The 21,158-nt window shown below is 41.3% G+C and overlaps 1 protein-coding gene and 1 long non-coding RNA gene across 2 annotated transcripts in view; one reads left to right on the top strand and one right to left on the bottom strand.

Moving 5' to 3' along the window:
• ctnna2 (catenin (cadherin-associated protein), alpha 2) overlaps positions 1 to 21,158 on the bottom strand; it is a 509,943-nt gene that overhangs the window by 384,989 nt on the left and 103,796 nt on the right. The window lies entirely within an intron of this gene.
• On the top strand, positions 2,600 to 16,094 carry LOC125886514 (uncharacterized). The gene is made up of 3 exons (XR_007449035.1): positions 2,600 to 2,676; positions 2,787 to 2,951; positions 10,209 to 16,094. It is a non-coding gene; the product is annotated as an uncharacterized LOC125886514 (long non-coding RNA).

The following is a 21,158-nucleotide window of genomic DNA, read 5'->3' as shown; positions in this document are numbered from 1 at the left end:
ATACTAAAATGTGGAAGTACAATCTGTAGTTTGAACAACAGCCCAAGAGCCAGCTGAGACGTAAAAAGGACGATCTGGGCACTGGTAAGATGGAGGAAAGTTCAAAACCATTAATTTCCACATACAACCAATCTTGTTTTGATACAGAGCTGGCTGAAAATCAGAAAACTATCCCTTTAAGGGCTGATTACATAACTCATAAATGCTCGACTAATTAAGCCAAAGTTCCCCTGTTGAATAACCAATACAGCAGGAGTACTTTCTATTTGTTGACCATTTACCAACATTTGAAATTCACTGGGTTTAATTGGCAGTGCACTCCTATAAAAGGAAACAATGGGAATTAAACATAATTTTTATTATGTTTAAATGCTGTATAGAAGTTTATTTGCATTTTATTAGAGCACAAATGCCTTACAGGCATTTACCTGAGTTTCTCTGTGAACACAAATATTTTGTTATGCTCATTATGTAAGCTTATTTTAGATTTTTCAAAGGACAGAAAAAATTAGATCTCACTGTTTTTCATTCTGATGTAGATACTGAAGTTTTGCTTTTGTTTTGTTTAAAGTTAATCAAGTTGTAAAGGCAGAGAAAGACTTCAGAAATTTACCAAAGCAGGTAATTAATAGATGACTCAAAGAAGACAAAAGGCACAATGGCAATTCACTGAGACATCTGTACCAATCCCAAGGTTTTATGTCCCTAAGAGAGACTCATTGTTGGAAGTAGCAGTGATTATGTTTGCCTTCTAACAACAGCAAACAAAACCAAAAGCAATGAAGCACAAGGACAACAAGTGCACATCAATCAGTCCCCTGAGATTCTGCAACAGCGCTCGAGGAGAAGAGGCGATTAACTGACCTCTAGCCCAGGTTTAGTGAAGTCTGTGTTACCCATAAGATCTTGTTACAGACTGAAATCTCCTCCTCGCTCTCAGAACCAATCTCTAAATACCTGTGACAGTGGCCTTCACAGTTTAACCCGGGCCAAAATGTCAGTAAGTGAAAGTACTGATAATGCCATACCTGCCAGCCACCTACTACCTTCACAGTGAGACGGGCGGGAAAAAGAAAAAAAGATAATGTAATATTTCATTTTCTGTTATCTCCTCTTCAGGTGTGACAGATCTTTTTCTCCACCAGCTCAAACCCACACGCAAAAGAGCACCTGGGTGGCGCATTAAGACTACATATAAAGTGGCGTGTCCCCACAGCGATCCTTTCATGTATCTTTATATTACACACATGCAGTTGTCCACTAACGTGACATTACCCCATCAGCCGGCGGGCTCCTCTGTGCTGGTTTTAACTCCAGGCTGTGACTGTCTACACCATAATGAGGGGAGCATTAGAGGGGATTGCATGATCTCGGAGAATAGGGGGATGTGGGGTGTAATGTCCCTCCTGCCTCCAGCTGAATACAGCGCACATAACAGGCAGATGCTGAAGCCTTGCACTCTGGTGATGCACTTATATAGGTGCTTACAGATAGTGGATGACATGGCAGTTTATTCCTGGCTGCAGCCATAAGAGCCAGTGGAGCTGTTGCGACTGCAGAAAGTAATAGCAAAGTTATAGGAACACGTCAAAAAAACTCAAGGAGACCCCATTTATCAAAGGACTACAAACTAACTACCTCTTCACTTCTACAGTAATAGCAACATGCCAAATTATCTCTGTGGTATTAAAAAAAAAAAGAACTTAAAAGAGACATATGCCACAGAGGTTTGGTTGGTAATTATTGCCATCGTGGCTCACATGCTAATCCCCATTTATTAACCACTGTTTACTGCAGGTATGAAAACGTTAAGGTAATTAGAAATTACAGGGATATAAAGATGCAATTAACATTTAAATTTATGTTTCTTTGTCCTTCCCTTTGCTCTATGGGGCTAACGGAGGAGAAAAGGGTTGGAGAGGAAAGGACTTCACTAATTACTCAGCAGGAGCTTGAGTCGACCCTCTCACTCGCTCTGTTTCAGTGAGTCAGACTGATGCCCCTGTGTCTAAATGAAGATTAAGACTGCTCACAATACTGCAAGGTGTCTGAATGTCCACGGTGACCAGGGGAAATTACGTTGCACACAGCAGGCACACACAAGAGGTGTTGCCATGACACCGTATATCTCCTGTTGTGCTATCACACATTGCAGACGCACAGTAACAAGGGCTTATGCATTCTGTGCAGCTGCTGCAGCACAGCTGTATAATACTGATGGACATTTATGGGATGAGACATCAAAGATTGATTTATTTCTGTGTATATATCTTAGACATTGAGGGCATGAGAGAGAAATGTTTGTCAGATCACTGGCAATAGAGGTCCCTCGAGGTCAGGAGCTGGTTATTAAGTAAGTCTTACTGAGTGGAGGTTGAGGCATCGCTGGATCAAAAGCACATCACACAAACTAGTTAAATATTGACACAGAAATAACTGCCAGGTGACTGAACCATGGGACAAAACCATTTAGAACGGTGTTATTGTGTTTGTCATACCTAAAGTGACGCATTTGAATCGATGTTTGATGATTAACTTCATACCAGGCTAAAAAGCAATGTTGTGTGTGGTAAGAAATGTGCTGCGTTGCACCTGTTACAACACGACACAGTGTTTTCACAGGGTCCTGGAGTACACCTGTGCTTCCCCGCAGCAAGATGAGACGTGAAACCACAGGTCAGCAAAAACAAAATTTGCAGGGAGTGTTAAATTCTCCTCAATGATAAAACTGGGAAGACTTTTAACTGAAATGCTTTTGATTTGACTATGTCACCAATGTTTCCTAGCAACCCATTCACACATTACTCAAGTCTTTACTCGCTAAAGTCCAGTTAAGACCAAAGATTCGCGACGAGACGAGACGAGACGAGACGAGGAGAAACAAGCAACGACTTGCGATGCATCGTTCTGCAACGTTCTAAAAACCTGCTGCTTCACACCAATGCAACTAGGTGAGATGGTGTATCATTGCTATGCAACAACTGTCTGTACTCACGTTCTGATTTCCAGCTTTTCAGGCTTATTTTGTGGCTAAATATCATTTGTAGCTTCTTAAGGTATGAATGAGGATGGTGATAGTGAGATACTGGCTACAGCTGCATTTGTAGTAGTGATGAAAGGGCGAAAAACGTAAACAAAACAAACACTAGATGGACTGAATTTGTAATAAATACACCATAATAATATAAATAAGCAGTGCCAACTTATTAATCGATAGAATGTGTATGTGCAAGGAGGCATACTGTAAGCACATACAGCGAGAAGCAGCAGCGATACACCGTGAGGACAGACGCAGAGGGCTCAGTGGAGACAGTCTCCAGATTCTCAACTGACTCCATATCTAAGCACAGCTCAGACCAAAGATTTGGAATGAGATTAAACTGGTTTAAAATGTCCCAGAAAAATGGTGCAGTGGTGTGAACTGGCCCATCTCAGCTCGACTCAAGCTGGTAAATGGTGTAGCCAGCAGCTGGTTTAAGAGCGTAAGGAAGGTCACCTGTTTTAAAAGCTAATCGTCTTGTAGCATAGTCAGCAGGCCTAGGTAGTTACAAACTGTGTTTGCTTGCTGCATGTTTGCATTCTCTGACAAAAACCCTCCGTTCCCACCAAGTCCGTCTCATCCCTGCAGCTGTTGATGCATATGTCAGTCACTGTCCTCAGGGTGTGTCAATATCGGACGGCGGGTTGCCACTGGTGCCTGCTGTATGTGAGCATGTCACTGACACAAATACTCATTGACTAAATAATCGTTGCAGGTTATCTAAATCATTGTATAAGTATGATCCATCTGAAGCTCAGGTTGTTTTGTTGATGTGTTCGCTGTTTCACCACTACTAGAAATAAACTAGGGCAAATATCTCACTATGACCCCTACTTTAAGAAGCTAAAAATAAAATTCAGCTACCATATAAGGTTGAAAAGCTGGAAGCTAGAACGGAAGTATATAGAGTCAGTGTTATGGAGGTGACACATAATCTTGCTGAGTCACATTGGTGTAAAAGTGGCAGGTTTTCAGGATGTTACAGACTGGCACACTGTGCGTTGTTGCAAGGTAAAATTGTTTTGTTGCACATCTTTGGTCTGAGCTGGGCTTACGAATGGTCTTTAACAATACAAACCCTAAATATGTACTACAAAATGCTTTGCCATATTATATATATTTATATTTGTGAATATAAATATTGAAACCATCTATTGAAGTGTTAGAAATCTGTTCCAGTGACGACCACTTGAATGGCTTTTTTATTATAGAATATGTTAAATAGTAAATCAGATTTATTCTGATGTGTTTTTGATTTGTTTTGCATTTGTTTTGCTTCTGAAAGAGATAAACACGCAGTTATTCACACTGATGAGAAGCTGAGTAACACAGGAAAGAACAGAAGTGGGAGAGCGAGCTTTGACACAGTCATGTTAGAGGGTCAGGGCTCAAGGTTTTTACTAGCACGCCTCGGGGCGGAAGACTATCTGGAGTACTAGAACTTTTCCTGGTGGGCTGGCAGCGAGAGAAAGAACACAGTTGAGAACAGACAAAATCATTTTCAAATGCTGTCTGATTCTTGGACAGACAGGTTTGTATCTATGAGTGTCTTGCTCCGTGGTTTATTCATCACATTCTGCTCCTGTGCATGGGCAAAATATCTCATTTTTTCCGCTCATGGTGTGAAATAAATCAAATTATTGGATAGGATAACGAGCAATTTATTTAACATATTGTATGTACTAGCCTGTATTGGTGCCGATGCATCGCTATATGTATGTATCATATATATTTTTAATGTAAGTAATCTGCATCTGACTGCCCAACAATACAAATACAGCCCTCAGACTGTCAGCAGAATAACACGCCACATACTTGAGATGCTCAGCCTTACAAAAGCATCGAGCGGCCCTGTCCGGTTTCCTTTGGAGCAGACATAAATATACATATCCCCCATAATTGAAAACTGTGCAGGCACATGGGGACTTGTCTCAATTTGAATATGAATACAGTTCTCATTTCATTTTCTGCTTTTTAAAATTCTAGTCTGGCATAACGATAACCCCAAACCTCACTCACTGCCACCTCTTCAATAGAAATCATTCTGCTAGACAGTGCCTCTGTCCCTCCCAGTGACCCGGCCCCCTTCACTCTCTCTCTTTTTTTTCCAAATCAGCTGTTCTCAAAATCAGCACTCCATACAATGGCTTCTGGGACTTCACAAAAGCATTCCCTCTACAAAGAAAAAAAAAAACTTGAGGACGTGGCTCTACTGTATATGCCGAATAAAAGGCAAAAGGAAGATTCGATATTTTCCCAACTTGGGTTTTATTGTTGTAGTGTTGGTCCATGTAGCTATAGGTCAGTGTAACACTGTACTCATCCTTGTCATTGTAGAACACCCAATTACTTTGCTGGGAAAAAACACACTAACAGAGTCCAGCTAAATAAAAAAAAGAAGAAGTGCAATCCTCAGACAGATTGTAATCGAGTCCAACCTTAACCGAACTATCTGTAGCCGTATTAAAAGGGTTAGGGATTATAAAAAGGTGTCTTTACCTCTAAAATCTATTCAAGCTGTCCTTTGTGTCTTCCTGCAGGCTGACCTGAATGTCTGGCTCTGTTGTGTTTATTATAAACTGTGGGATGTGACCTATAGTCAGTCCAACTGAGAGGCCTAGCACAAGGAGAAGTCATGCAGACAGTCCAAAAAGGAACAGCAGGAAGGTTGTTTTTAAGGCCTGAATTCTTTCTGCACCTTTGGAAACTGTTTGCAGAGGAGTGTTTGTGGTGATGAGTACAATGTGACGCTAAACTCTAGCTTTAATGGCCACAACATTAATGAAATACTATTAAAATAATATTATATGGGGCATGCTGCATAAACTTTGAGTGTTGTTTGTACTTAAGGTTTGTTTGCTCTTTACTCAAGTGATGATAAAAGAATACTTCACCCACAAAATGACCATTTGTTTATCAATTAGTCATGCCTTAGTACCTTAAATTCATATGGAAAGCTGGTTTTCTTGCATGCCTCAATGGACAACGGCAAACATATTAATTGACTGATTGACTGAGGACCACAACAACAGCAAAAACTATACAAACTTCTGTTTACACAACTTGTGCAGTATAATACAAGTCTCATTTATCCAGTCGTATACTCAGTACTTCCCAAACCCACATGAAATTTTGCTGTCTTTGAACAGACCTTAATAAGTTTCACTTTCTGTTCAGTTTAAATTGTAAAGTTTGGGCAGAAATGCATATGTCTGGAAAGTAATGAGCATACGACTGGATAAATGAGACTTTGATTAAACTGCAGGAGTTGTGTGGGAGTTTATGAAAAAGTTTGATACAGCTTTGCTGTTGTTAAACGTTGTCCCTAATCAATCAATAAACAAATGTGTGTGTTTTTCTGTGGAGGCATGCGAGAATAACAAAGTTTTCTTCACAAGTTCAAGGTACCTCGGCATGACTAACTGATATACAAATGGTCATTTGGTGGGTGAGGTATTCCTTTAAGAAATAAGCTAGTTGTGACACAGTGCATTATAGAGCGACTGGATCTTTCCTGGGTGTCCATAAATTTACTTCAGTTGTGGCCATTGGTGGAGATATGGGATGGGAACCTCCAAACGTCAGGCATAAATGTCAAATGCTTCAGCTTTGGAATAGACTTGTGACAATGTCGGATCAGGGACTCACTAAAAAGATTTGCAACTGGGACACCTCCTGCTGTCATCCCTGGGGTAACGAGTTGAAATCCCCATTTTACCTGAACAATCCGTCATTTATTTTTCAGAACAGGGAATTTCTAGAGGATGTGAAGTATAATCTAAACAAAAGACAACGATCCCTGTGTGCACAGTTGCGCCCAGGAACGCTACAATCAGCCTCAGAGAATGGAAGGTTTAACACCACATAGGAGGAGGACATAATTTGTTTGTTGTGTAATTTAGGTGAATGAGGATGAGGTTCAGGTCCTGTTTTACTGTCCTGTATATGAAGACATAAGGATTGTACTTTTCAGTCAAATGAACTCTATCTATATTGATTCCTTTTGGTTAGATGATCATTAAAGAATTAAGTTTTGTTTCAGAAAGGGAACCTTTTTTTGTGGCTGAATTTATTTGCCAGACCTTGGATAGAAGGCAGAATTCAGTTTCTGGACTGAGTAGTTAAATTATATGTACTTTGGATTGTTACTGCAACATTAGTCTCTATATACAGACTCTACATTCAGTGAATGTAGAGTCTGTAGGCAAACCCCGGAGATCTTGCCTCTGGAAGAAGAGCGGAAGGTTGTAGGCTGTTTGTAGTCTGCGTGATATTGACCAATCACGTTTGCGCCGGCAGCAGTTGTTGCCAGGTTAAACGGTCCGTGCGGTGAACTAACGAGGCGGAACATAATTGGCGTCACTGTAAACTCTGAATCCATCGCAATGGTTCAGCATATTTACTGATATATATAAATGGAAGTCAGAAACGGAAATTCGCCTCCTCCGCCCAAATCAAACCGGAATGCCAAAAAAGCAGGGGTCTGCCCCCAGAAGCTGTATCGCCGTCTGCCGGAAGTCAGACACTGAATACAGCCGATGGGTTCCGAGAATGCTGCAACATCATCGTAACTGTGTCGTGTAAACCCATGAGGATTGGGCACATGTAAGTGTGCATGACACAAATAAAAATCAATCATGCTGTGGGTATGGTGTCCCTTTCTGTTGGTAACGAAAGCAACGGATATTAAAAAGACCCAACTGTTTGTGAATGATGTGGACTCATTAGTCCATTTTCCATCAGCAGCAGTTATTTATTTTGGTCCTTCTCAACAATTTTTCAAAAGGATTGCACATTATAAAAAAACAAATAACAAGGCATTAAGTTAAAAGGAAAGAATGAAAGGAAATCAAAAACTATGCAGCCAAAATGTGTAGGCGAAAGCTCAAGCTTGTAATACCTACCCTTTGTACTCAGCCTATTCTCATAAGTAACTCATTCACAACTGGGTTTAGGTTATAACTACTGATGTCATTTTGTTGATGATTTGGGCTCCTGACTCAGTGGCAAACCTTGTCATATAATATTTTCCCACCTCTGTAAAGATAACTAAAGTGTACTTACATATACAATGCCATTTCTTTCTTTGGTGCATAAAAGTCAACTGCCAGAAGGTAATGTATCTTGTAATGCTATGTGGGATGCAAAGAAATGATAAGAATAATATTAATATACAAGTATTTGTTCATCTGCCTTTACACGGCCCGCATTCTTCACATCAAAGAACTCCTACTTGATACAGTCGAGAGCGATGACTGACAGATCAGACTGAAGACAACAGATCAAAAATGCATGATTGTGTTACCCCTCTGCCTCTCTTTCTTCGCTGCATCTCCTACACTCCTTTGCTGAATTGAACTTTACCATACCAACAGTGTATCCAACTTTACTCTTACTCTGTTTTTCCTCTTCATGTGTTCTGCACTGTATAAGTTATGTCCAATGCTTTGTGTTGTTGTTCCTTTTTCTGTGATACTGAATTAACCATGTGAATTCCATGACAAATGCCATGTTCAGTCGGCCTTTCAAGGTGTCCTGTGGAGTTCTGACCTGTAGTAGCAGTATGCAGCAGCGTCTTTATGAGTGGGTACCTATTTAGTTTTCCCGTGCATACACATGAGGATGTTTCATGGTTGACATGAGACACTCGGCTGATTTAGAGGTTGCTTTAATGCACCGAGCAACACAGCAAGGCACCAGGAAAGGCAGGGAAGAAGAAGAATGCTACACAGTAAACATGGATATAAGCAATGCAAGATTTAAAATGAAACATCAGGTTTTATCATAAATATTTTATGAGGAATGCATTCAACATATTTGTTAGACCTCAAGGACACACAAAATGCATTTTAGCAAGGAACAATGGGAGTAAACATAACTTGTTTGTTATAAAAAAAAACTCCACAGGGCACCTTTCACATCTGCCCACAGGCAAAGAATTAAAATCAATCTTCTAACTCTGGCTCAGTCTTAAAACTTTGTTTTCATGGCTCTTTATGCGATTCCCAAATGTTAATTTTAGAAGAACTGTCAGCTGCCTTAGCAGATTAAATGAACTTTGATGGAACAGTGAGGAACAAATGTTAAAACAGTAGACAGTGAGGCAACAGCACAGCACGAAACACGGCCACATCATTTGTACTACCAGACTGAAAGACCAAGACATCCCACTGAACTGGCATTTAAAAGAGTTGAGAGGTTGATGCAAAGGAGGCTGAAAAGAACAAGGCTGGCAGAAGAATTGCAAGTAATATTTTCTTCATCACTCACTTCCTTATTTGCAAAGCATGAAACGCTTTAGATCAGTGAAACAGCACACTGTTCTCACACAGGCAGATTACATCATGGTCTTTAACTCAGGGTGTACAGTCATTTGTTTGATGTTCAATCATTTGTTTGGGTTTCAGATGATTTGCTAAACGAGAAGGGATGTATCAGCAGAGCATCCACTCGCGAAAAGGCAACTGGGTATTTACCTCTGTGTGGAGAGGCAATGGGGATGAGGAACAGGCAGCCAGTGGTCTTGGCAAGGGAGGCAGAATCATTTTCAAAAGTTTCTCATTTAACTGCTGCAGCTTTTGCAAGATACAGAAGAAGCTCACAACCTTCAGCCAAGACGCATTTGCTACTGGGTGCCATTGAGGCTGAGAGCGAAAGAACAACTGCACACAATGGCGATGTACATACTGCAGATGCTTTAGTAGGCACCATTATAAGATTTAAAAGACCGGAAAAGGGATAAAGGCAAAAGATGTGGAACTAACAAGATGAAGGCGTAATGCCGGCAAAGCAAGAGCATAAAAGAGAGCAGTCAATTTCATTGCAGCAAAAGGAAGACTTGACAATGAAAGCTATGCTGATGAGAGACGAGCATCATCTGAGTCTATGCTAGTTATCACTCATGGAGCATTTTCTTTTCAACTCACAAGCTGAAAAGAAAAATACCTCCTGAACCCACCGTGTTAAACCTTGAGATTATCAAAACACCCGTTTAATGAGAACTTAACTTGACGTGCTGTTAATGGGAGCACCTCCTTGTCCTTCAGGGAAGTTTGTGTTTTTACTTTTGTTTATATCTGATGAAGCAGACTGCTTTAAAAAATGCTCTCACATTCATATAACTAGGACCAACTTTCAGTCTCAAAATTTCTCTGTCTTTTTTTTTCAGAGTTGGAAAACTTAAAAAGAACCAGAGTGGAGAGGAACTGGCTTCGGTGAAGAGCTGGGAGAGCTGGGCTCTGGATCATCGCTCTGTGCGGATGTACTTACTGCCACAGAACACTCCATTATCTCAAAATGACAGCTAAATTGGCCTGTCAACAAAGCTACACTCATCTAAGCAACTTCACTGGTGCATTAGTGCTTCTTCCAAACATAGATCAGGGATATGGGGCATCTCTTCCGTTCTGGAAGCCACAGGGGGAAATTAGAGAGTTTCTAAGTGCTGCACTATTCAAACATGCAGGCTTGGCTGTTGGTTGGTTTCCCTTGCCTATCAGAATCCAAGATGAGCTGCTTGAGTATTTTGTTCATGATTGCTTAAAGTTGAGTTAAAAAAAAAAAAAAAAAACATAAAAAAAAAATAAAAGAAATATCATCCCAATGAATCAGGGGAACAAAATGCTGCTGAATAATAGTAGCATTCAATTGATGGTGTTATTAAGTCAAAGATAGTATTCCCTTTGGCTGCTTCAACTTGAACTCCAGTGAAGAGAACTGAACTTTACTGTCTTTTAATAAAAGCAGCCACTCTAACTATCTATTCATCTATTCTTTAGTTTATCAAAAACTGACCTTAAGTCTTTTAAACAGTCTGAATGCAACATTCAGAGCATTATTACTGACGCAAACCACAATTTGCTATATAAAGATATTGTGGGAAAATGGCATATTAAATAGAGAATGATGTCATGCAACCGCTTTGTGTGTTGTAATCTCAGATTCTTTGTGGGTTCTTGTGGTAAGCCAGTCCAGCCAGGCATGCATGTTAGTGCATGTGTGCAGCATTGTGGAAGCATAGCGTCCACCCTCTGGTCGCCCCCTTAGTAACACTGTTAGCTCTGTCAGCATTGCCGTTGTTAAGCGCTGTTTATGAAGTTAGCACTGTTAGCTGCTAGCCGCTGGCTCAGTCACTTCTAAGGTGAGAACTGTGTCCAGACAACTCAAAAGCCACGTTTCTACTAAACACTTTCTGTATGGTACATTTGGAACCAAAAGTAACCCTTCAGACATGGTACCTAGACCCTAACGTTTCCACCACTAACAGCACCCTTAAATGTGGGCGGGGTTATTGTCACTCACTGCTCCATCTAGCACTCGCTGTATTTCCTCTTATTAGTCTGCACCTTGTTTATCGTCCACAGAACAGGGCTGCACGCCAACATTTCCAGAACAAAACAGAACAGGAGTGAGAGTCTATCTTAAAGGGATGTTTAAAAATAGCGGGTTTGCGCATTTAGTCCTTCTCAGGCAAGCTCAGGGGTTTAGTGTTGCCGGAGCCCACAGGAAAAACGCTCGGCAACGCTTTCTTTTCTCCGAGTGAGGAGATAAACAATTTTTTTTATCTTTTTAAATGTTTGAAAATCCACTCACTACTAAAAGTGTGAGTCATCCAAGAGAGATGATAAAATCTAAAGTAATGGTCAAAGTTGTCACATTGAAATTTAAGGTGTGCTGATGGATTCACGTCATTAACTCATATACTGAGCAACATAACAAGTAAATGTTCCACCTTAAAAGTTGTCGGCAGTAGGCCCAGCAAATTCTTAGACTACAGCTGCTGCAAGAGGCAAAACATCCTCTCATTTTATAGTTACAGTCTACATACATATGGAAAACTCTCCACAGTATGTACAGTGGTTATATAAGCATCAAAACCAGCCACAACTCAGCCTTGAGCAGAGTGACCGTCTGCTACTGACCAATCAATAGACTGCAGTGTTCAAAGCTCCACCTTTTAGTACCAGATCTGTGTGCTCGGTACCCCAACAGAGGGGGGACCAGAAATGGTGACAGTGCGGAACGGTTCTCTTTGTACCATCCACAACTTTTCACAGTGGAAATGGAAAAAAAAAAGTGTACCAAACTGAACTGTACTGTACCATACTGCTCAGTGTAAAACAGGGCTCAACACTCGGAATGTCACACAGAGCCCCTTTAACATAACACAGTACAAATTTTAATATTTTTGCCTGGATCTGTCACCCCAAATCAGTATCCCCTTTGTGGCTCTTAGCTGACTATGATTAGCTTTCCTGTATATCTCCTGACATATCTGCAGAACTTAAGCAGGTAACTTAAGTCAGCCAACTCTGAATTGCAGCATTACTGCTCTAAACTCCTGTGAATTAAATTGCCTGAATGTGTGTCTGGTAAATCCCTAAAGCAACGCCACTATCTCCAGTCCGGGCTGTTGAGGACTCATCCGTCCCCTAACAGACTGTACACCCACTCTACGCCTCAGGCTTATCAGTCTATTAAAAAAAATGCCTTGTGTAAATTAATGCTTGATGGATACCACTAAGCATAATTAAAAAGGTTGCTACATGTATGCTGTAGAGTTTCACCGTCCAATGCTCAATGCAGTACATATGGATATGTAAATCACAGGGAAAAACGGGTAGCTAAAGTCTGTAGAGGATATCTTTTTTAGGTTCTCTAAAATGTTTACACCACTGAGTGTCTGTAGAATTGTGTCTAGAGAAAAGAAACTACTTTGCATTTCTATAGTCAGACTTTGAGGTAGGGAGCTTAGCTTAGCAACATGGAGACTGAAAATCAGACAAGCAGCTCATTTATAATCTTTTGGTTAGGGTTTGTCTCAAATCCACTAGGAGTTCCCTGCCAGATATATCCCTTTGCAGAAAAGCTAGCCTCCATAACAGGACTCTGCGCTTGTGTGTATGTGTGCACATGCCCGTATTATTGTTCAGAGATAGTGCAAGAGAAAATGTGTGGGAGGAAATAGTGCATTTCAGAAAGTCATCAGAACCTTTTGCAAAGTACTGTAGCACTGTGTCGCTGGCAAGGACAGTTGGGGTGGCCTTAAGCAAAGATACTGCCTCGGAGCCTTGCTTCTCTGTTTGCGCATTTACCGGTATGATATGAGACAAATTTGACCAGAGGACAATTCATTCTACACCTTCGCCTTTCTTGTGGGCAAAACTGGACAGTACAAATGGCCCTGTGTGTCTGTGTGTGGTTGCATACAGCACATGTCCTGTATGTGCAAAAGCCAGCATGCCCCCGCATCAATGAGATTGAACAGAGCTGAGTGGGCAAGCTGGCAGGTGGGGCTCCTACAGAGAAGACCTTGACTGGAAGGCAAGATACCTTTGAAAAAAAAAAAAAAGAAAAAAAAAAAGTAATTTGCTGCACCTACTCAGAAATCAACCACCAAGAGTTTTATGCTGAGAGAGGTCGGAAGATGCAGCGAGGCGATTCACGCTGGTTGTTGTTACCATTTAATTTAGGGTGGCTGTCTATATATGGAGAGAGCGGTTAGAATACACTAACACCCCGTTAATCATTTCTTTCCTTCGAACTGAGAATGTGGGCCAAGAAAAACAGTGTGAATTTTGCTTATAATAAGCAATACTAACAGAGATAAATTAAAGCCAGCGCTGAAAGTCTGGGGATACTTGAGGATGTATTGTTACGATAAGCCATCTGATGTATTATGATAAATGTCCTAAAGTACTCTCACTGTGTTGTGTGCATCATCAAGACATGTAAATGTAAACTGCCAGAGTGCCTTGGCAGAACATCAGTCAGTCTAATCTAACAAGACTTAATCTATAACTGGAGATAAACAAGAAGAGCTGAGTAATTCCAGAAAGCTGCAGAGTTTTATGGGGAAAACAGGAAAGTGGAGAAGGCTGGTCACAATGGACCCAAGGCTATAAGCTCTGACTGTAACTAGTATGGATCTCTGTTTACCAATGACCCATCCCACTCTCCTGCTTCTCTTTCATGCCTTATTGCCATCAAGACAAGACAGGCAGTGGCTAATTACTGTACAGCAACAAACAAACCAATACCTCTCTATCTCTCTGGTCATGTCCCATTACTTCAGCTTAGTTCCCCTATTCATATTTCTCTTGACAGGTGCATCTGTCCATGGAGAATGAGGCAGTGTTTCAATCGGCAGGCAGAGGATGTCGTAATTTAGAGGTGTACCTCTGGGCTAACACATGGCTCAGCCAAGGTGAAAATGACGGAGGGAGTGGAGTTTTATTGAACACAACGGGGTTCTTGTCAATAACGCTGCCACTTGGCATTGTGTTCGATGCCGTTATTAATGCTTGGGGTCCGCGCGCATCTGCACATGACTGTGCATCTGTGCATGTTTGTGTCTGACCTTCCCCGGCAAGTATCGGTAGGTGCGATGATCAGGATAGACTCTTTCCTCTCTGCCAGTTTCTCACAGGCAACACAGGAATGTGTTGAACACCCACATGCTCAAGCGCTGAATCAATGTGAGTCAAGGAGAGAGAGAAATCGGGGGGGAAGGAGGGACAATGTGGGGGGAGAAAAGCGGCAGACTCTGCGTGTGTGTCTGAGGGAGAGGGAAAGCGGGAGAGAAATAAGAGGGAGTCTGAAATGAGACAGCAAGGATAGGAGTGCACAGATTGATATAGCAATTACCAAGAAAGCTATCCCTCAGTTAGGAATACATCTACATACATTAGAGCAGGGGTTGCTCTCCAGCCACTGTTTCTCTGAGGTCAGCTCGGCGGCGTCTCATACACAAACGGAGCACGAGAAAAGGTCATCGCTGGGCAGCCACTGCGCACACACTAACAATGAAGAGCCCATCTATCGTGCTTGTTGCTCATACCACCAGAGGAAGAAATCCATCTGGTTGGCAGGGGAAGAATGAAAATAAACTCCCAAAAAGAGAAGCTGAAGTCTATCTTCATATACAGACATATTGCACAAGAAAAAAAAAACAGAATGATCAGCTTCTCCGCACTGGCCTGATGTCTATGATGTTTACTGGAATTCCCAAGTGGGCTGTAATTCAAGGCGCGTCTCAGTGCGTCATCCCATAAACATGAACGTGGTCAATTACCTGTCACTGCACAGATGAACGCACGCAGCGTTCGGGAAAGCGACTTACACTTGGAAGCGACGCTCGCCACAGTGAGATTCAAAGGACTGGCTGTCATGCACACTTTCCCTGAGCTAGCAAGTAAATCCGGTTATAGTTAGCCTATAATGTATGCAGAGAGAGGACCGGCATATGCTTGTGCAGTGACTACAGGCCCTGCAATATATAGAGGGGAGTTTTGCATGAAAATGCGACGCTGCTACCAAACGGGCTCAGAGTATGCATGTAAGCACGCTAGTATTTCAAACACCTCTGTTGGTTCAAGACACATCAGACAATGAGAACAAAGTGAGAAAGGGAGGGAGAGGGAGACAGAGAGGCAGAAAGAAGGCAGAGAGGCAGAGAGGTGAGGGGGAGTGAGAAAGATGCTGTGTAAATAACCCCCTGAAAAAGAAGATAGAGGTAGAGGACAAGCAGATGGAAACAAAAACCGTGGTAAAAATGATCCAGTGTGACTTGGATCTCTGCCGCAGGCTCAAAGCTATGCTCTGTCGGTGTATGCATGTCTGCACTGTGTGTGAATGAAACGTGTGTGTGTGTGTGTGTGTGTGTGTGTGTGTGTGTGTGTGTGTGTACAGTACACGAACATCAACCGAGCACCATTCACTGTGTTTTTATGTCAGATAGTCGTAGGTGTACGAAAGCTGTGATGACACAACAAGGCTGGGGAAATGTGCAGCACAGGTCTGCTAACTGTGCCGTCCTCTCTTTCTGCCGCTGCGTGGAGGACAGGAAAGCGTTAATATCCAGCGGATGTGGGCCGAGGGGTCAAATTGGTAAGGCTGTACGGGGTGATACCGAATTCTCTTTGACAAAGCTCGATTCAAGGATCATGCATCAGACCATCACGGCATTAGAGGATAGCTTCCATCTCATTAATGGCACACAACTATACAAGGTGAAGCAGGCTCCTGCTCTGAACAGAGAATGAGCCAGACTGAAAATCTCTGTTTCTAAGGACTTGCAGGAAAAAAGGATAAAAATGGAAAAGCTAGAGAGAGGGTGGGGGGGACAAAGAGAGGGTGAGGATGGACGAGTGATGAAAGTAATTAAACACTGCCATCTGCTGGTCACGGCATGAATATCACCGTGTGCTTCTGAGTCTGAGGATTATGCATTTGTACAGGTGCACCTTTGACCACCTGTTTGCATTGATCCAACCAAAGCAGATGTGACACACAAAGGACACCGCGCCGGGCCAAATTTGACATAATAATACGAAAAAATGTCCATCCCTGCTCAGAAAGAGGCAAATCTAATTTGCTGGTTGAGCGAGGAGAAAGAGCGCTGAGGACTGGGTAATCATTTTGATGCAATCACAATTATGTTAAAAGACACCATCTTCTCCCCACTCTCCTTGGCTCATCTAATCGAAGGCAGCAGCGGTGGAGGAATAAAGGGAAAGACCTTCGATAACTCATACTTGTACTGGCAGGATTTTCCTAGCTCTGTTACATTACCTGAGTCACAGTGTATCTTGTATTTCTTCATAGTGGAAAAAAAAAATGTCTATGAGAAGTACTTACTTTGCTGCAGCTTACAAGCTGACGTCTATGTGCGGCACTTCAAGTGTGAGTGAGCAGGAGAGACCAACAGTCAGTTTTTAAAGGCGGTATCAGGTGCTTCGTGCTTTTGAATATATAAGAGTCAAAGCGGGAGTATGACGGGGAGAACAAGAGTGTTTTTTTGCATATTAAAATGTGCATAGCTGTTACGAGGTGAGGTAGAGAGAGTTATAGTCCGTCTGTTTCCGGCCTGCATGTAAATGCTCACAGATAGCGACCAGCCTCTTTGGAAACAGATCTTTCTACATGTACATGCAGTCTGAACAACACACGAGGCACGCACATCCCCTGCATTATAAAACATCTTATGCATTCCAAAATTTCCCAAAATGAATTCACTGCTCTGGCATATTTTTGTGTCCTTTAAAATCTAATGGAATTGCCACACTGAGTATGTGTGCTGTGACCTAAAAATCTACGCCTGTGTGTGCTATAGTGTGTCTTTACCCACATACCCGTAGGGCCCTGACTCCATCTGTCCTCCCACTGAGCTCAGATCCCCAAATAAAGACTTTCATTCCAACATGACAGGGCTTTTCCTGCATAGCGAATTTAAAGGTGGCCATCCTCAAATTCTGCGCCGCCTTTACCAAAAACCTGACCGTGACCTCAATAATAAAACTGTTTCAGGACTGTTGTGTTAAATCCCTTGCTGTCAGCTGTTAATGCAACGACTGAATCAATTCAATCCAGCATGGTGCTGGGGTGAAAAGACAATAGAGTTGGATGGCATGCTAATGGGCATAATTCATGTTATCAACAAAGAGAGGTACATTAGTGCAGGAAGATTTTATTAGTCAACAAAGTGCTCAAGTAACAAGTGAACCAAATGTCAACGTCGGTGTCCTTAGGTGACTCACTGCGATGAGTCATTTCACACTGAGTGGCTTCTTTTTTTTAACAGATGAAGCTGTCTTTAAATATTGTTTGCAATATTTATTGTTTGAAGATCTTTTCATAACAGCACCACTTTGTTATTTCAATGAAAAATAATACTTAACTTAATAATATTTAATTATATTTAATAGGTGAATCAGTGTTTAGAGGAATGGGTGCCTCATTTTGAGCCAGGAAAATTCCTGAGTCATATTTCACCCCTTGAGACGACTGACGCTTCCACAGCAAATTAATTGTTGATATTAAAGTCAAATATTAGTGACTATGTGATGGGAACTACACCCATTCTCAAAATTCATACATGTTATGGTCTTAGACAGTCCAAAAATATGGGTAAACATGAAGAACTCTCTCCCAAATCTAAAATCAAGAGCTGTGAAACTCAAATTTTTGTTGTCAGAGTATAAAGTCTGCAGCTGCTCCATAGACAATAAATTGGGAAAGATATTATAGATGACACTAAGAGCACCTGGGGGAATGTTACATTTTCTGTTTCAGATCTTAGAACACTACAATACAATGAAGCTCATTTTGGTATCAAAAAAGAAAACAAACCCACTGTGGGCCCACAAAATCAGCCTCCCATTCATTTTAAGAGTCCAAAATTGCATGCTATGCACTGCATGCTCATTATGTGTGCGAACATGAACGTACTTCTGTGTGAATAAACAGTAGTATGTATCTTTTTAGACACCCTGAGCTATAATTACCTCGTCACATCCTGAGAGCCTCGTTGCCAGTTGGAGATGTATAACCATGGTAACTACTGCCAACCTCAGCTCTACCATCAATTCAAATATAATTTAAGCAACATTTTACACCTGGAAAAATTAAATCTAATTCTTGCTGCACTTAAATTGAGGCATTTAGAAATGGTAGTCAAATGATTTGTAGGTATATCAATGCTGAATGTTTCATTCTTGCTCGACACTTTGGTATTCAATCGGCCATCTTGTTGTGCAACAATGGAAATGAGCCCTTATGCTTTTTTGTGTAATTTAATCATAGGCTGCATAAATGAATGGATGTAGCTACTGTGATATCACCCAGTGGTTTGTGGACTGCCGTTTTAAATAATAATAAACTTAATTTATGTAGCACCTCTCATACAGCACAAAGTGTTTCACAATAAGGGCAGTATAAGCACTGAGAGCTTCACATGGAACTGGGCATAATGGACATAAAACAGACAAGGCAATTCAATATAAAAGCACATTTTAAACTGTTAAAAACATGGATTACCTGATTCATAAAATTACAGAGTTGTAAAACTATAAATCATAAAAGATTCTAAAAGAACTGCAGCATCGTGAAGCGTAAATAGAAAGAATTTTAGACCTGTATGAAGAAAGTCAGAGCTAGTTAAAGGCTAAAGTGAACAGACGTGTTTTTAGCTTTCTTTGAAAAATATTTAGCGAGCTAGCTTCCCTGATATCTGTATGTAGCACTCAAAGCCTTGAGTTTGATATTTCGGCTGTTGCCAATTTGGTTTTTAAGAGCCAGAAGTGACCATATTTGGAGGAGAGGGTGGAGCTGTTAATAAGCGAAGGGTGGCACTGACTCAAAGACTGTAGCAAAACCTCACAGACAGCCTGTCACTCATAAGCAGCCCTGCCCTTAAATATGTGTAACTTTGGGCCTTAATAAAATGTAAATAGATGAGTTATTAAAAAATGTCCCCCTGAATAGTGACATAAATGTTGAAATTAGCTAAAAAGACCACAACTGTTTTTGTACCAGGCTTAAAACATATTTGTTTCTGCTGTAAAGTTGGGCATTTTAACCTGGGGGTCTAGGAGTACTGACTCTCTTTAAAACCAGCCTCTAGTGGCCAATTGATGAACTGCAGGTTTAGGAACTTTAGCATTGGCTTCCTTTTTCAGCCTCAGAGTTTGCCACATGATTTTAATCCTTGACAAATTTAAAGGGTTTTTTAGGAGTCTGTTGTTATCATCAGCCTGTCACGTATGTTTTAAGTCTTGTCACATAATATGATCTATCTGTCTGTTGTCCAGCAGAACGGTGGTGACGTGGTTAGCATTGCTGCCTCACAGCAAGAGGATTCCAGGGTGGGGGAGCCATTCTGTGCAGAGTTTGCATGTTCTCCCCGTGTCAGCGTGGGTTTTCTCCAGGTACTCCGGCTTCCTCCCACAGTCCAAAGACATGCAGGTTAATTGGTGACTCTAAATTGTCCGTAGGTGTGAATGTGAGTGTGAATGGTTGTCTGTCTCTATGTGTCAACCTTGTGATAGTCTGGTGACCTGTCCAGGGTGTATCCTGCCTCTCGCCTAATGTCAGCTGGGATAGGCTCCAGCCCCTGCGACCCCTAACAGGATAAGCAATAACGGAAAATGAATGAATGAATGAATAAATGTCTGTTGATGTCACAGCGTTAGATGCCCGCCATCAACTGTTATGAACATTGTCTTACTGCATTGTAATGTGGGATATTTATGTCAGCGTAGTGTCTACTGATTGGATACTGTAATGTGTCACTGACAATAGTATGCATTTCACACACTACTGGTTTAGTACTAAGGTTTTGGACACAATAAAAAATATCACATCTGTTTTAGCAGAACATGTTAGTATAGAAATTCAGATGCAGCCACTGTCTATATAGCCCCAGACTTTATACTTGATGACATCACAAGTTTGATTTAATGGAAGTTTCCTGGGCCATGGAAATAACCTATTGGGACTCTTAATTTAGGCTGTGTTCCCATATATATATATATTTTTTTACAAATACTGGAAAAAATTGAAATACTAAATCATATATTTTTACATTTTCAGAGGCTAAACTTTCCAAGCATGCACACAGCATTCTGAAACCCTTGCAATATATTTGATGAGGAACTCTCAAAGGTAAAAGGTGGAGGGGGGGGCGGTTGATGTCGCCTCTTAGTTATATGCCAAACGACAATGAAATTGAGTGGATTTGAACTGATGCTGACCTCCCCTTTCTCTCTTAATAGATCTTGTACCTCAGTGTCCTAAGTTGACTCGTTCCAAACTGATTCTGGGTGTCAGTGAAAAAAAAAAGTACAGATGAGGTCACCCCCCCTTTCTTGTCTTATTCATAAGCTGCCCTTTCACTCCAGCTATAGACCCGTGTCTGTGCCCTGCATTTAAACATCTTGTCTAACCTTTAGTGTCACGGACTGTACATGTTCAGGAGCAGTTGAGGCAATGTGCTCAGCATCCTCGCCATTTTCATTTCCGTGGCCAGAATCTCCCTTCAACAACATACACACAGTCCTCAGGATGTTTTTTCCCTCCCTAATTAAAGATGGAAAAGAATCCACATAGCAGGCGATCTATATTCTCGCTGATTTGGGCGTGGTGTTGTGCTGCTTTTACAGATGATTGCACATTCTTGGCAGTGAGATAGAGGAGATGAAAGGTACTCTGTGTTCTTTTTTTCAGTCTACCAAAAAGGAATACTTGTTTACAGTGTGATCAGGATTATTCATTCTTCAGTGAGTGTGAGACAGATATAAATTATTATGATCGCTGAGAGAGATACTCCTGCATTTTTGTG

This window comes from Epinephelus fuscoguttatus, linkage group LG3, assembly GCF_011397635.1.
Source record: "Epinephelus fuscoguttatus linkage group LG3, E.fuscoguttatus.final_Chr_v1".
NCBI classification, from domain to species: domain Eukaryota; kingdom Metazoa; phylum Chordata; class Actinopteri; order Perciformes; family Serranidae; genus Epinephelus; species Epinephelus fuscoguttatus.
This window is presented reverse-complemented; position numbering and strand designations above follow the sequence as displayed.